Source organism: Palaemon carinicauda, chromosome 11, assembly GCF_036898095.1.
Source record: "Palaemon carinicauda isolate YSFRI2023 chromosome 11, ASM3689809v2, whole genome shotgun sequence".
Classification (NCBI taxonomy): Eukaryota; Metazoa; Arthropoda; class Malacostraca; order Decapoda; family Palaemonidae; genus Palaemon; species Palaemon carinicauda.
Window position 1 is genome coordinate 136938187 of NC_090735.1, and position 17077 is coordinate 136955263.

Genomic DNA, 17077 nt, shown 5'->3' on the forward strand with positions numbered 1-17077 from the left:
TTGAACCGTTACTCTGCCTCTTTTTTAAGTTCGTCTTCCTTACTGAGCGCAGCGTTCCTCTTGGAGGCTGAATCAACCCAAAGGTGCTAAAGTATATAGGGTTGCAACCCCTACTAAAGGACCTCTACAAAACCTCTAACCCAGGCGCTTCTCAAGAATGAATAGACCACCCGCCAAATCAAAAGGATGCGGAAGGCTTCTTAGCCTACCGTAACAACCATAAAAACAACAATAAAAGCATTCAAGAGAAAGGTTAAAAAAAGGTTATGGGATTAAGGGAATGTAGTGGCTGAGCCCTCACCTACTACTGCACTCGCTGCTACGAATGGTCCCAGGGTGTAGCAGTTCTCGTAAAGAGACTGGACATCTTTAAGATAAAATGATGCAAACACTGACTTGCTCCTCCAATAGGTTGCATCCATTATGCTCTGCAGAGAACGGTTTTTATTAAAGGCCATCGAAGTAGCTACGGCTCTTACTTCGTGGGTCCTTACCTTCAGCAATGCAAGGTCTTCCTCCTTTAAGTGAGAATGGGCTTCTCTAATCAGAAGCCTTATATAATACGAAACCCCGTTCTTGGACATGGGCCTCGAAGGTTTCTTGATGGCACACCATAAGGCTTCTGACTGTCCTCGAATAGGTTTAGACCTCTTAAGATAATATTTGAGAGCTCTGACAGGGCAAAGAACTCTCTCTAGTTCGTTACCTACCATGTTGGAGAGGCTAGGTATTTCAAACGATCTAGGCCAAGGACGTGAAGGAAGTTCGTTCTTTGCTAGGAATCCGAGCTGAAAAGAACGTGTTGCAGATTCGGTCGTGAAACCAATGTTCTTGCTGAAGGCATGAACCTCACTGACTCTCTTAGCTGTTGCAAGGCAGACGAGAAAAAGAGTCTTGAGGGTAAGGTCCTTGAAGGAAGCTGACTGGAGAGGTTCGAACCTAGATGACATAAGGAACCTTAAGACTACGTCTAGGTTCCAGCCTGGAGTGGATAGACGACGCTCTTTAGACGTCTCAAAAGACTTAAGAATGTCTTGAAGGTCCTTGTTGCAAGAAAGGTCCAAACCTCTGTGGCGGAGAACTGAAGCCAACATACTCCTATACCCTTTAATCGTAGGGGCTGAAAGGGATCTCTCATTCCTAAGATGTAGAAGGAAGTCAGCTATTTGGGTCACAGAGGTATTGGTAGAGGATATTGAATTGGCTCTACACCAGCTTCGGAAGACTTCCCACTTAGATTGGTAGACTCTACGAGTGGAAACCCTTCTTGCTCTGGCAATCGCACTGGCTGCCTCCTTCGAAAAGCCTCTAGCTCTAGCGAATCTTTCGACAGTCTGAAGGCAGTCAGCCGAAGAGCGTGGAGGTTTGGGTGCAACCTGTCTACGTGAGGTTGACGTAGAAGGTCCACTCTTAGAGGTAGAGTCCTGGGGATGTCGACTAGCCATTGAAGTACCTCTGTGAACCATTCTCTTGCAGGCCAAAGGGGAGCAACCAGCGTCAGCCGTGTCCCTTCGTGCGAGATGAATTTCTGCAGAACTTTGTTTATTATCTTGAACGGTGGGAATGCGTAAAGGTCGAGATGGGACCAGTTCAGTAGAAAAGCATCCACATGAACTGCTGCAGGGTCTGGAACAGGGGAACAGTACAGCGGAAGTCTCTTGGTTATGGAGGTGGCAAACAGATCTATGGTAGGTTGACCCCACAAGGTCCAAAGTCTGTTGCACACACTCTTGTGGAGGGTCCATTCCGTGGGAATGACCTGATTCCTTCTGCTTAGGCGATCTGCTGAGACGTTCATATTGCCCTGAATGAACCTCGTGACCAGAGTGAGGTTTAGACCTCTTGACCAAATGAGGAGGTCCCTTGCGATCTCGAATAGGCTCCTCGAATGGGTCCCTCCTTGCTTGGAGATGTAAGCCAAGGCTGTGGTGTTGTCTGAGTTCACCTCCACCACTTTGCCTAGCAGGAGGGACTTGAAGTTCAGCAGGGCTAAATGAACTGCTAGTAGCTCCTTGCAGTTGATGTGGAGCAATCCCTGTTCCTCGTTCCACGTTCCCGAGCATTCCCGTCCGTTCAAGGTCGCACCCCAGCCCGAGTCCGATGCATCTGAGAAGAGATGAAGATTGGGGGTCTGAATAGCCAACGATAGGCCCTCCCTGAGAAGGAGATTGTTCTTCCACCACAGGAGAGTGGTCTTCATCTCTTGGGTGATTGGGATAGAGACTGCTTCGAGAGTCGAACCCTTGTCCCAATGAGCTGCAAGATGGAATTGAAGAGGGCGGAGGTGGAGTCTCCCTAGCTCGACGAACAGGGCCAGTGATGAAAGGGTCCCTGTGAGACTCATCCACTGTCTCACCGAGCAACTGCTCCTCTTCAGCATGCTCATGATGCACTCTAGGGCTTGGCTTATCCTGGGGGTCGATGGAAAAGCCCGAAAATCCTGACTCCGAATCTCCATTCCCAGGTACACAATGGATTGGGAGGGAATGAGCTGAGACTTTTCTATGTTGACTAACAGACCCAGTTGTCTGATTAAGACCAAAGTCCAGTTGAGATTCTCCAGACAGCGACGACTCGTGGAGGCTCTCAACAGCCAGTCGTCTAAGTAGAGGGAGGCTCTGATGTCCGATAAGTGTAGGAATTTTGCTATATTCCTCATCAGATGAGTGAACACCATAGGAGCTGTGCTTAGGCCAAAACACAGGGCTTGGAATTGGTAGACAACCTTTCCAAAAACGAATCTCAGGAAAGGTTGGGAGTCTGGATGAATAGGAACGTGAAAGTAGGCATCTTTCAAGTCCAACGAGACCATCCAGTCCTCCTGTCTGACCGCTGCTAGGACCGACTTCGTCGTCTCCATCGTGAACGTCTGCTTGGTGACATACGCGTTGAGCGCGCTGACGTCCAGCACCGGTCTCCAACCTCCTGTCTTCTTGGCCACAAGAAAGAGACGGTTGTAGAAGCCCGGGGATTGATGGTCCCGGACTATAACCACTGCCTTCTTCTGCACAAGTAGCGACACCTCCTGGTGCAATGCTAGCCTCTTGTCCTCTTCTTTGTAGTTGGGAGAGAGGTTGATGGGAGATGTGGTCAGAGGTGGTTTGAGGCAGAATGGAATCCTGTAACCGTCCCTCAGCCAACTGACAGACTGGGCGTCTGCACCTCTCTTCTCCCAGGCTCGCCAGAAGATCTTGAGTCTGGCTCCTACTGCTGTCTGGAGATGCGGAGAGTCAGTTTTTTCCTTTAAATGTCTTGGAGCCTTTCCTAGACTTGCTCCTGTAAGAGTCTGGACGGGAGCTTCCTCGGCTGGGGGCTCTACCACGAAAGGGCGGTATGAACCTCGTAGCAGGGGTATCAGCCACTGGGGAGCGATAAGTCTTGGGGACTGAGGTAGCAACCTTAGACTTACGGGCCGATGAGGCTACAAGATCGTGTGTGTCCTTTTGTATCAGGGCAGCAGACAAGTCCTTAACCAGCTCTTCGGGGAAGAGGAACTTCGAGAGCGGAGCAAAAAGGAGTTGTGACCTTTGACAAGGTGTAATGCTGGAGGAAAGGAAGGTACACAGCTGTTCCCTTTTCTTCAAAACCCCTGATACAAACATCGACGCAAGCTCACCAGATCCATCCCTAATGGCCTTATCCATGCAGGACATTAATAGCATGGCAGAATCCTTGTCCGCAGGAGAGGTCTTCTTGCTGAGGGCCCCCAGGCACCAGTCTAGAAAGTTGAACATCTCAAATGCTCTAAATACTCCCTTCAGTAAGTGATCAAGGTCTGAGAAGGTCCAGCAAACCTTAGAGCGCCTCATTGCAGTTCTCCGAGGCGAGTCTACCAGACTTGAGAAGTCAGCCTGGGCAGAGGCAGGTACTCCCAAGCCTGGTGCTTCTCCTGTGGCATACCAAACGCTCGCTTTCGAAGTGAGCTTAGTCGGAGGGAACATGAAAGAAGTTTTGCCAAGGTGTTGCTTAGTCTGCAGCCACTCCCCTAAGATCCTTAACGCTCTCTTAGAGGACCTTGCTAGGACTAGCTTAGTATAGGTGGACTTAGCTTGTTGTATGCCCAGCGAAAACTCAGATGGCGGAGAGCGGGGAATAGCAGAGACAAAGTGGTCTGGGTAAACCTCCCTAAGCAGAGCCAAGACCTTACGAAAGTCAATAGACTGTGGAGAAGGCTTGGATTCATCCACGTCTGACGAGGGATCCAGGTGTGCCTCCTCATCATCAGACGCCTCATCACCAGAGTGTAGCGAAGAGATCGGACAAGAATGCTGAACAGCAGAGTCAGAACGAGTAGGAACAATATTAGTGGTTTCCTCTTCAAGTAACTGTTGAGGGAAAACCTGAGGCTCAGACTGCAAAGGCTGAATAAAAGACGAAGCAGAAGGAAGGCGCATGGGTGGAGGAGGCTGACTCCTGGTTGAACCCAAGGGTTGCGCTTGCTGAGCGGTTGGCGGAAGCGGAGTAGCAAGTTCCTGTTCCTGTGGTGTGAGCGGAGCGCGATGAGGTAGAGGCTGCGCAGAACAAGGTAAATGTCTCGCAAGCTGAGGCTCCAGAGGCGCAAGGCTAAGGTGTAGTGGTGCTTGCCTTGTGGAGGGTTGAGCTCGCTGCAGCGAGAGCTGAGGAGACTGACTCATGGACGGGAGAGGTTGTTGTACCTCAACCGAGTGTTGCACCACTGGTGGAGCAGCAAGTGGAGGCGGAGGAAGAGAGGTATAATCCTCCTGATCCCATTGTAAAGGTTGCCTTAAAGAAGGCGGAGGCTGAACACCACTGGGAACAGCAAACTCAGAACGAGGCTCAACATCGTACGCCTGGCAGGTGGTACTGCGATCAGGCGGAGCGAGCGCAGGCGGAGCGAGCGCAGGCGGAGGGAGTGTAGGCGGAGGCGGAGGCGCAACACTCTCAGCCCGACACTCACGCATCAAGTCCGAAAGCTGTGCTTGCATGGACTGTAGTAGAGTCCACTTGGGGTCGGCAGAAACTACAGTAGGCTGAGGTAAAGCCTTAACAGTCGAGCTCTGTTGTGGCAGAACCTTACTCCTCTTGGGCGGAGTGCAGTCGACAGATGACTGCGGCGAGTCAGAGCTGAGCCAATGACTGCAACCTGGCTGAGCACTCGCGGACTGGACTCTGCGTTTAAGTGGTCTCGAGACCTGAGACCAACGTTTCTTCCCTGACAGTTGATCAGCGGACGAGAAAAAGACGGGCTCAATCGTCTGCAGGTGGGAGTGACGGTCTTTGGAAGACACGCCCGCAACCACCGAGGATACTTCTGTGCGCCTAACAAGGCCTGCCGAACCCTTATGCCCTTCGACATTGCTTCTCCCCTGGGCTTGGGAGCTTGCAAGAGGTCCCGGACTGGGAGGACGACTGGCTCGCACAGAAATATCCTCACGCACCACACTGGCACTGACACTAGCACTTGGCACTGCACTGACACTAGCACTCGTCACAGCACTGGCACTAATTCCACCCACTGCACTCTTGACCTTAAGTTCCTTGACTTCGGCCATCAGAGACTTATGGTCACTTACCACTGACTCTACTTTATCGCCTAAGGCCTGAATAGCACGCAAAACAACAGACATATCAGGCGGAGGGCAAATAGTAGGTGTAGCCACTACAGGGGTAGGAAAAGGTAGGGGATCATGAGGTGAGGAAAAAAGTGAAGAGTGAGAAGAACTCCTCCTAACTCTACCTCTCTCTAACTTAGTTGAATATTTCAAAAGACGGACAAATTCCAGTTCCGAAAGTCCGGCGCATTCCTCACATCGATTTTCTAACTGACAGGGCCTGTCCCTACAGTCAGAACAAGCGGTGTGAGGATCTACCGAGGCCTTCGGAATACGCCTATTGCAAGACCTACATCGTCTATGGGAGGGGGCTTGCGAAATGTCAGACATCTTGAATCCAAAGAGTTAGCCAAAGGGTCAAAATCAAGCAAAAGATCGTTAACCGTTAATCAGGACTATATAAAAGCTATCTAGCTAATATAAGAAGGTTTCCAGTAAAGCGACAGCCGAAATCTGAGAGAATACTTCACCAATTAGCCGTGAAAATACTCGAAGATCATAAGCGTATCCCAGAACGTCTTGCCGGAAGCACGACAGAGGAATAATTGAGGAGGTGTCAACAAGAAGTACTTGAGTACCTGGCCACAGGTGGCGCTGGTAAGTACACCCCCTTCTAGTATTGTGATAGCTGGCGTATCCCTCCATAGAATTCTGTCGGGCAACGGAGTTGACAGCTACATGATTATCGGGTAAGTTTAATATTGAAAAACAGCCGTGTATATTACAGTGCACACTAAACAACCACTAGCCCCTGAAATTCTATGTTTACCCAAACTGCACATGTATTTTCATCGGTTGTTTTTACAATCTAATCCTCATGTCTCGTGTAACAGGTTTGCACTCTTCTTATTCAATAATAAAAACTTTCACGATAAAACCAAAATTTGTTCAAACTTCTCTCGGTTTTAACTCCCCAGTTTACTCTATTCACTTTATCAATAGTTGCCATGTGCTTGGTGAGTGCAATGAAATATTTTGAATATATATCAATTACAAAGCAAAATGAAATTAATGAGGCTGATAACCAAAATAAAGACGTAAAATGAGAAATTTGGAAGAAATTTTTATTTTTCCTAACGATACAAACCTGCAGCTATTTATAGGGGTATTACTTTCGGAGAAGCTGAAAGAAGACTGATTATGAATTATCTGGCATCCTGACATCTAAGGTCATTGACGCCGAGCTGAAAGAAGAGCCATTAGACTTTTAGTGAGGGTTAACAACCCACCTGTTAGTTAGCGGGGTGGCTAACCCACTCACTCACACACCTGGGCTGTGAACCCCACTTTGCTTGGACGTAGGACTTCAAGGGGGACTGGTGCTGGCGGGAAAATTTGTATGAATAGCTACAAGTTTGCATCGTTAGGAAAAATACAAATTACTTACAAATTTGTAATTTTTTCTGTCACTAAATACAAACCAACACTATCTATAGGGGTTGACTTACCCTTTAGGAGGGTGGAAGTTCGTGCCAACTGGCCTTTAGCTTTGATCCAGGGTTTTCCCATTCATGTGTTTTGCGCATAATTAGTGGAAACCCTACACATCCTCCTCTGAAGGGGAAGGCTTCTGTGAAGAGGGCTGATGTATACCTCATGTGCATTGGCGACTGGTCCCTCCTGGTAAGTCTTGTCTGATCCTCCGAAGGGTGTCTAGAATATACTACAGACAATGCTTCGCTTACCCGGAGTGTGATCTTGACGGCTTGTCAAGAGACGCACGGTTAGAAGGTGCCCTTTTGCCCCGACCTACCTCCTTCAGAGAAGAGCACTTGTGGCAAACAGGTGATGAGTGCTTGCGATGATAGATGATACGATGGAGAGCGTTTCGAGGATGTCGTCGAATCTTGCTGGCGATAAAGATCCTCGTGCCTAGCACAAAAGGGTGAGTAAGAGACTCGCTCAGCAGGTGAATGCTTACAGCAATCAGATGGAGAACGTCGCTGACGATCATTAGGCAAACAAACATTGTCCTCTCAGGAGGAGTGTCAAAAAACCGCTTTGAAGTTGAGTGGCAGGAGATGAGCATCTGTGATGAGGCAAACACCTAGAAGAGCCCAGCTTTACTGAAGGAAAAGAGAGCTTGGAAGATGCGTGATGCAAGTGACGAAGCAAGGTGCATCCTGGAGAAGAGCTTACAGGAAAATGTCCAATAGACGAAGGTTGACGAGACGAAACTGGACGAGATGAAGAGTATCCTAAAGCGTGTCCAGATGACGCTCGCTCACGACGTGTGGGATGAGGAGAGGTAGAACTTCTTGGAGGAGATTACCTTCAAGTCGTTTGTGATGGAAGCTCTGCATCAGTGAGGTGCGTGCCGGTTCAGGTGAAGCGCTGGATTGAGTGCGCAAAGCGCAAGAAGCAGGAGCCTAGTCCACAGGCAAGTCCAAAGGCATAGCTCATCTAGAAGCGAGTCTGGAACTGCAAGGCGAAGAAGGTTCATGACTAGAGAGACGATGATGGGGAAGCGCTTGTTAAAGAAGTTTGCCATCTGGTCCTAAGATAAGGTTGTTTGAGTGACGAGCCATCCATCAAGAAAGAAAGAGGCCACCTCTGAAGGGTATGTCTAGGATCTTTCTCCAGAGAGAAGAATTGCACTGAAGTTGCACAGCAACCTACCTGGCAAGAATGATTCTTAAAATGATGCTCAGCAGGAGGAGAACTCCTGGAAAGGCAAAGTTAATCCACTTGCAGCGAAGATTTCCGATCCTCAGAAGGACAGGGCTGAGGCTCTAGGGAGGCAGGACCAAGATCATCCACTGCAGGAACTCCTGGGTAGACACGGACAGGGCGATGACATCTGGAAGGTATCTGGAAGCGAATGCTCGCTGCAACTTCTCCTCCGATGGGGAACCTTGGACACCCAAGGAAGGCCACAACAGTCTAGGAGCATCAGACCTTTGAAAAAAATTAAGACTCCCTTGAGGAGGCAGTCCTCCTGTTTTGCTAGGGTAAACGGAGAGAAGCACCTTTCCCCAGGGCTTGCCCTAAAGTTATAGGGCCACCACTCTAACTCAATTTGTCCCCAAAGGAGGCCAATAGGGAATAGTCAAAAGGAAGAGTACCAGGGGTGGAAGAAGCCACCTAAGCCTTCTTTGACTTTGAGGATGATCTTGAAGGCAAAGAATCCCTCTTAAGCTTCTTCTTCCTCTTACTGCCGTGCTTCTTCTGTGATGATGGCCACTCCTGACATTCATTATACTGTGACACTTGTGTATTATGCATGCCCTCAGCATTGAGGAAACAGCCGAAGAGGATTCCCTTCAGGAACACTCATGAAAGTGCCGCAGATCTTGGGTGACACTCCTGGACAGTTCCACATAACGGGCAGATTCCTCAACAAAGCAAACATGCTTGAAAGAGTAAATGTTGAAAAGAATCAGTAAATTATGCCAAAATTGTTCAAGCCAGAGAGAGGTGTGTACTCACTAACAACTGAAATCTAAATAAGTTGTCAGTGAGCCAGTGGAGGAGGGCCTTTGCATCCTTGCTATAGATAGATGACTACCTGTTGGTTGTTTAAACTTTGTTATAATTTTAACCGCCGTGTTCCAGCTTCATTTTCATCTATTTCTCTTGGTTAAAAAATTATGGTTTGTATTTGTGTAAGAACAAACATATTTTTCAGTTACAAAATGTTAATTGTGGATGTATTTGCATCATCAGAGTTATTAAAAGACCAAGCACCTTCCAAATTTTGTCCAAGTACAGTAATTATGATGGTGACTATCCTTTTTAGGAATATTTTCCAGCCCACAGGAGACAAAACTTTCATTACGGATAACACAATAAAAAATTGCCATAGTTTGTTCTGTGTTGGACTTTTGTACTCCATAAAATTTTGGGAGCATCCTACTGTCACTTTAAGGAATATTTTGACTTTTATTAATCTTTCTGTAAGCTATAACTAGGACCATCAGAAGATAACTGTGAAAAATGTTATTTTCATTAGTAAAATAAATTTTTGAATATACTTACCCGATGATCATGTAGCTGTCAACTCCGTTGCCCGACAGAAATCTACGGTCGGGATACGCCAGCGATCGCTATCCAGGTGGGGGTGTACACAACAGCGCCATCTGTGAGTAGGTACTCAAGTACTTCTTGTCAACAAGAACTCAATTTTCTCCTCGGTCCACTGGTTCTCTATGGGGAGGAAGGGCGGGTTCTTAAATTCATGATCATCGGGTAAGTATATTCAAAAATTTATTTTACTAATGAAAATAACATTTTTCAATATTAATCTTACCCGATGATCATGTAGCTGATTCACACCCAGGGTGGTGGGTGGAGACCAGCATACATGTTAACAAAGAAGCTAAGTATCCCGTATTTAATTTTATCAGTTATTCAAAATAACAAACATAAAATAAATAAGTACCTGGTAAGGAAGTCGACTTGAACTATTACTCTGCCTTTTTTAAGTACGTCTTCCTTACTGAGCCTAGCGGTCCTCTCAGGATGCTGAACGACTCCTAGGTGCTGAAGTATAAAGGGCTGCAACCCATACTAAAGGACCTCATCACAACCTCTAACCTAGGCGCTTCTCAAGAAAGAATTTGACCACCCGCCAAATCAACCAGGATGCGGAAGGCTTCTTAGCCTTCCGTACAACCCAAAAAACAACAATAAAAAGTATTCAAGAGAAAGATTAAAAAGGTTATGGGATTATGGGAATGTAGTGGCTGAGCCCTCACCTACTACTGCACTCGCTGCTACGAATGGTCCCAGGGTGTAGCAGTTCTCGTAAAGAGACTGGACATCTTTGAGATAGAATGATGCGAACACTGACTTGCTTCTCCAATAGGTTGCATCCATAACACTCTGCAGAGAACGGTTCTGTTTAAAGGCCACTGAAGTAGCAACAGCTCTCACTTCATGTGTCCTTACCTTCAGCAAAGCAAGGTCTTCTTCCTTCAGATGAGAATGTGCTTCTCTAATCAGAAGCCTGATGTAGTAAGAAACTGCGTTCTTAGACATCGGTAGAGTAGGCTTCTTGATAGCACACCATAAAGCTTCTGATTGTCCTCGTAATGGCTTTGACCTTCTTAAATAGTACCTAAGAGCTCTTACTGGGCAAAGTACTCTCTCTAGTTCGTTCCCCACCAAGTTGGACAGGCTTGGGATCTCGAACGACTTGGGCCAAGGACGGGAAGGAAGCTCGTTTTTAGCCAAAAAACCGAGCTGCAAGGAACATGTAGCCGTTTCAGAAGTAAAACCTATGTTCCTGCTGAAGGCGTGGATCTCACTGACTCTTTTAGCTGTTGCTAAGCACACGAGGAAAAGAGTTTTTAATGTGAGGTCCTTAAAAGAGGCTGATTGGAGCGGTTCAAATCTTGATGACATTAGGAACCTTAAAACCACGTCTAGATTCCAGCCTGGTGTGGACAACCGACGTTCCTTTGAGGTCTCAAAAGACCTAAGGAGGTCCTGTAGATCTTTGTTGGTGGAAAGATCCAAGCCTCTGTGGCGGAATACCGCTGCCAACATACTTCTGTAACCCTTGATCGTAGGAGCTGATAGGGATCTTACGTTCCTTAGATGTAACAGGAAGTCAGCAATCTGGGTTACAGTGGTACTGGTTGAGGAAACTGCATTCGCCTTGCACCAGCTTCGGAAGACTTCCCATTTAGACTGATAGACTCTGAGAGTGGATGTCCTCCTTGCTCTGGCAATCGCTCTGGCTGCCTCCTTCGAAAAGCCTCTAGCTCTTGAGAGTCTTTCGATAGTCTGAAGGCAGTCAGACGAAGAGCGTGGAGGTTTGGGTGTACCTTCTTTACGTGAGGTTGACGCAGAAGGTCCACTCTTAGAGGAAGAGTCCTGGGAACGTCGACTAGCCATTGCAGTACCTCGGTGAACCATTCTCTCGCGGGCCAGAGGGGAGCAACCAACGTCAGCCGTGTCCCTTTGTGAGAGGCGAACTTCTGAAGTACCCTGTTGACAATCTTGAACGGCGGGAACGCATACAGGTCGAGATGGGACCAATCCAGCAGAAAGGCATCCACGTGAACTGCTGCTGGGTCTGGAATCGGAGAACAATACATCGGGAGCCTCTTGGTCATCGAGGTAGCGAATAGATCTATGGTTGGCTGACCCCACAGGGCCCATAGTCTGCTGCAAACATTCTTGTGAAGGGTCCACTCTGTGGGGATGACCTGACCCTTCCGGCTGAGGCGATCTGCCATGACATTCATATCGCCCTGAATGAACCTCGTTACCAGCGAAAGCTTTCGATCTTTTGACCAAATGAGGAGGTCCCTTGCGATCTCGAACAACTTCCTCGAATGAGTCCCTCCCTGCTTGGAGATGTAAGCCAAGGCTGTGGTGTTGTCGGAGTTCACCTCCACCACCTTGTTTAGCTGGAGGGACTTGAAGTTTATCAAGGCCAGATGAACCGCCAACAACTCCTTGCAATTGATGTGAAGTGTCCTTTGCTCCTGATTCCATGTGCCCGAGCATTCCTGTCCGTCCAGTGTCGCACCCCAGCCCGTGTCCGATGCGTCCGAGAAGAGACGGTGGTCGGGGGTCTGAACAGCCAATGGTAGACCTTCCTTGAGAAGAATGCTGTTCTTCCACCACGTTAGAGTAGACCTCATCTCTTCGGAAACAGGCACTGAGACCGCCTCTAGCGTCATGTCCTTTATCCAGTGAGCAGCTAGATGATACTGAAGGGGGCAGAGGTGGAGTCTCCCTAACTCGATGAACTGGGCCAGCGATGAAAGTGTCCCTGTTAGACTCATCCACTGCCTGACTGAACATCGGTTCCTTCTCAGCATGCTCTGGATGCATTCTAGGGCTTGATTGATCCTTGGGGCCGACGGAAAAGCCCGAAAAGCTCGACTCTGAATCTCCATACCTAGATAGACAATGGTCTGGGATGGGACGAGCTGGGACTTCTCTATATTGACCAGGAGGCCCAGTTCCTTGGTCAGATCCATAGTCCATCTGAGATTCTCCAGACAGCGACGACTTGTTGGAGCTCTTAAAAGCCAGTCGTCCAAATAGAGGGAGGCTCTGATGTCTGCCAAGTGAAGGAATTTCGCAATATTCCTCATCAGTCTGGTAAACACAAGAGGTGCCGTGCTTAGGCCAAAGCACAGGGCTTGGAACTGGTACACAACCTTTCCAAAGACGAACCTTAGGAAAGGTTGGGAGTCTGGATGGATGGGGACGTGAAAGTACGCGTCTTTCAGGTCTAACGAGACCATCCAGTCCTCCTGCCTGACCGCTGCTAGGACCGACTTCGTCGTCTCCATCGTGAACGTCTGCTTGGTGACAAAAGCATTGAGAGCACTGACGTCCAGCACCGGTCTCCAACCTCCTGTCTTCTTCGCTACCAGGAAGAGACGGTTGTAGAAGCCCGGGGATTGATGGTCCCGGACTATGACTACCGCTTCCTTTTGTAGCAAGAGCGACACCTCTTGTTGCAACGCTAGCCTCTTGTCCTTCTCCTTGTAGTTGGGAGAGAGGTTGATGGGAGATGTAGCTAGAGGGGGACTGCGGCAGAACGGAATTCTGTATCCCTCCCTTAGCCACTTCACAGACTGAGCGTCTGCACCTCTGCTCTCCCAAGCTTGCCAGAAGGTCTTGAGTCTGGCTCCCACTGCTGTCTGGAGAGGAAGGAAGTCAGAACTTGCCTTTTGCGGACTTGGAACCCTTCTTGGATTTGCCACGGTGACTGTCGGCACGGGTACCTCCTCTGCTGGAGGTTCTGCCACGAAAGGGCGGGATGAACCTAGTAGCAGGAGTGTCTACTGCTGCAGGGCGGAAGGGTCTAGGCACGGAAGGTAAGGTTTTAGCCTTACGTGCAGAAGATGCCATCAGATCATGGGTATCCTTCTGGATAAGAGAGGCAGCCATCCCCTTAATCAGCTCCTCCGGAAACAGACACTTGGAGAGAGGAGCAAACAACAACTCTGACTTCTGGCAAGGAGTGATACCAGCCGATAAGAAGGAGCAAAGATGTTCTCTCTTCTTGAGCACTCCCGACACGTACGAAGCCGCAAGTTCACCAGACCCATCCCGAATGGCTTTGTCCATGCTAGACATGATCAGCATGGCAGAGTCCCTATCTGAAGGGGAAGTCTTCCTGCTTAAGGCTCCCAAACACCAATCGAGGAAGTTGAAGATCTCGAAGGCACGAAAGACTCCCTTCAACAGATGATCCATATCAGAAAAGGACCAGCAGATCTTCGATCGTCTCATAGCCAACCTGCGGGGAGAGTCAACCAGACTTGAGAAGTCGCCCTGGGCAGAGGCAGGAACTCCCAAGCCGGGTTCCTCTCCCGTGGCATACCAGACGCTCGACTTGGAAGCAAGCTTGGTAGGCGGAAAGATGAAAGCAGTCTTTCCCAGTTGCTTCTTGGAATGCAACCACTCCCCCATAACCCTCAAAGCTCTCTTAGATGATCGTGCGAGAACAAGCTTGGTGAAGGCAGGCGCAGCAGACTGCATGCCCAGAGCAAACTCGGAGGGAGGAGAGCGAGGGGTTGCAGACACAAACTGCTCAGGATACAAGTCCCTGAACAAGGCAAGGACTTTACGAAAGTCTAAGGAGGGAGGCGTAGACTTGGGCCCTTCAAAGTCAGAGTGCGGTTCATCCAAGTGTGCAGCTTCGTCATCCGATACTCCATCATCCGAAAGCTGAGTAGGAAGTGGCAAAGGCAGAGCAGAAAGCTGAACGGCTGAATCCGGTAGTACGGGTGCATGCGTAGCTGCGGATCCAACATCATGCCGCTGCTGGTCAGTCTACGAGCTGGCAACAACAAAAGCAGAGTGCTGGTGCGTGGGAGGGGCTGCGGTGGGTTGCGGAGCATGCTGTATGGTATGCGGAGCATGCTGTATGGTATGCGGAGCATGCCGCATGGGTTGCGGAGAATGCCGCATAGTGCTGGAACCCGGCAGCTCTACAGCACCTTCCCACTGCTGATGCGGTAGCTCACGCATGTCAACGGATGGTGCAGCAAGAACATGCGTCTGGCAGGGTGGACTGCGCATCGGTGGTGGAGCTCTCACAGGTGGAGTGTGGGAGCAGGCAGCCGCAGTATCTGCTGAGCGCACAACCTCGGCGGGTTGTAGGTTAACAGGTGCAGTGTTAACCTTCTCAGCATGATACTCCTGCATGAATGCCGCAAGCTGAGACTGCATAGTCTGCAGCATGAACCACTTAGGGTCCACCGTGGTTGGAGCAACAACAGACGGAGCAGTAGCCTGTTGTGGAACCACTCTACCTCTCTTGGGAGGTGTGCAGTCATCAGATGACTGCAGCGAGTCCGAACTGACCCAGTGGCTACACCTGGGCCGTTGGACTCGCTCGGAAGGGACCTTACGTTTGAGCGGTCGTGAGACCTTGGTCCATCGTTTCCTCCTGGAAACTTCTTCCACAGACGAGGAATGTAAGGGCTCATTCGTCTGTTTGTGGATGGGACGATCTTTGACAGATACGTCCGCAACCACTGAGGATACATCCGTGCGCCGATCAAGGCCTGCCGAACCCTTTGGTCCTTCGACATTGCTTCTTCCCTGGGCTTGGGAGCTTGCAAGAGGTCCCGGACTGGGAGGACGACTGGCACGCACAGATGTACCCTCATGCGCAACACTGACACTGACACTTTTCACATCACTAGCACTGATAACACTTCCCACTGCACTTTTCGCTTTCAGCTCTCTGACATCTGCCAAGAGCTGATTACGGTCATTAGCCAATGACTCCACTCGGTCACCGAGAGCCTGAATGGCACGCAACATATCCGCCATGGATGGCTGAGCACTAGTAGCAGGTTCGGGAGTCACCACCACAGGGGAAGGAAAAGGTTGAGGGGCATGGGGAGAGGAAAAATCCACAGAGCGAGAAGAACTCCTCCTGATTCTCTCCTTCTCTAACCTACGTGCATTTTTAAGAAATTCGTTAAAATCGAATTCCGAAAGCCCAGCGCATTCCCCACATCGATCTTCCAATTGACAGGATTTACCCCTACAATTGGAACAAACGGTGTGAGGATCTATAGAGGCCTTCGGAAGACGCCTAGCACAAGTCCTAACACTACACTGCCTGTACTTAGGGACTTGAGACTGGTCAGACATCTTGAATTTAGAAGTAGTCAAGGGGGAATTCCAAAATCTAGCAAAGTTCGTTAACAATTAATCCAAATTAATTCCAAAAGCTTGCTAAGCTAATGATAAAGCTTCCTGAATAGCGAAGGCTAAACTCTAGAGTGAATACATCACCAAATCGTGAACAACAACTCCAGAATCAACAGCGTATCCAAGTAGGTCTTGCCGGCGGCACGACAGAGGAAAAATTGAGTTCTTGTTGACAAGAAGTACTTGAGTACCTACTCACAGATGGCGCTGTTGTGTACACCCCCACCTGGATAGCGATCGCTGGCGTATCCCGACCGTAGATTTCTGTCGGGCAACGGAGTTGACAGCTACATGATCATCGGGTAAGATTAATACTGAAAATTGATTTTTCACATAAGGTGTCAGTAGACAGCAGATTATTTCTTTACGAAGTGATTAACAATTGGTTTTGGAACAGATCTTCCATTGGTGTTTTGACATCGACACTTAGATATATTGATAACTTGTCGTAAAAACAGATGAGGCTTTATTTTTTAATAGGTTTCGTTATTTGGGGATACTGAACATGACAGCAAATCTCAGTCCATAGCACCTTTGATGGTAGAATCTGCTGATAACCTGGAATTCAGGTTTAGCACACTAAGGTGAGGATGTAAGGCAATTTTCCTTTTACATAATTAAGAGGGGGTTCACCTCCGCCTATACGTATGAACATGGTTTCCTAGGTAAGCGTAAGTTTCAGAAAGTGAGATTTTGATTTTGCCGAGTGAAATAAAATTTCTCTTGTATCTTTGCATGTAGAGGACAATTTGGAAAATTACACATGATAAACACAGTGCCCTAGGTTAGGTCAGGTTAAGGAGCATGAGGTTTTGATGTAGACCTGGAGTTCTAATATTTTTATATATTTACAAGATTTGTTAATAGAAATTGTCAGGTTTCAGATTTTGACATATATGTCCTCACTTCAAAGCCTATCAACTCCCAGTAGAAATAAACAGTGAAATTGCTTATAACACAAAAACAAAACGTTCTTACTCCTATTTCACTATGTTTACGATAACAGTACAAAAGTAAATAATTGGTAGAATTGACAACCCATGTTAGGTTAGGTTAGTGTGAACCTCTTGAATCAACTCCACGATATAAGAAATTACAAAACATAATAAACAGAGGAGCAAGACTGATAAAAGGCGTCCCACCTAAAGAAAGGATCACCCCTATACTAATTGATTTACACTGGCTGCTGATTAAAGCAAAAATTGAATTTAAAATATGTACAATAACCCACCAAGTTATCAAAACCGGTTGTCCAAAATGCTTAGGAGAATTGCTACATATTGAGCAGCCAATAAAACGTGTCGACACGAGAATGGTTACAGATGGTTTCAAACTATTGGAACCTACTGTAGATATATGTC

The 17077-nt window shown here is 48.2% G+C and overlaps 1 protein-coding gene across 3 annotated transcripts in view; it reads right to left on the reverse strand.

Moving 5' to 3' along the window:
- Window positions 1-17077, reverse strand: part of LOC137650231 (zinc finger protein 2-like) — a 29339-nt gene that overhangs the window by 11495 nt on the left and 767 nt on the right. The window lies entirely within an intron of this gene.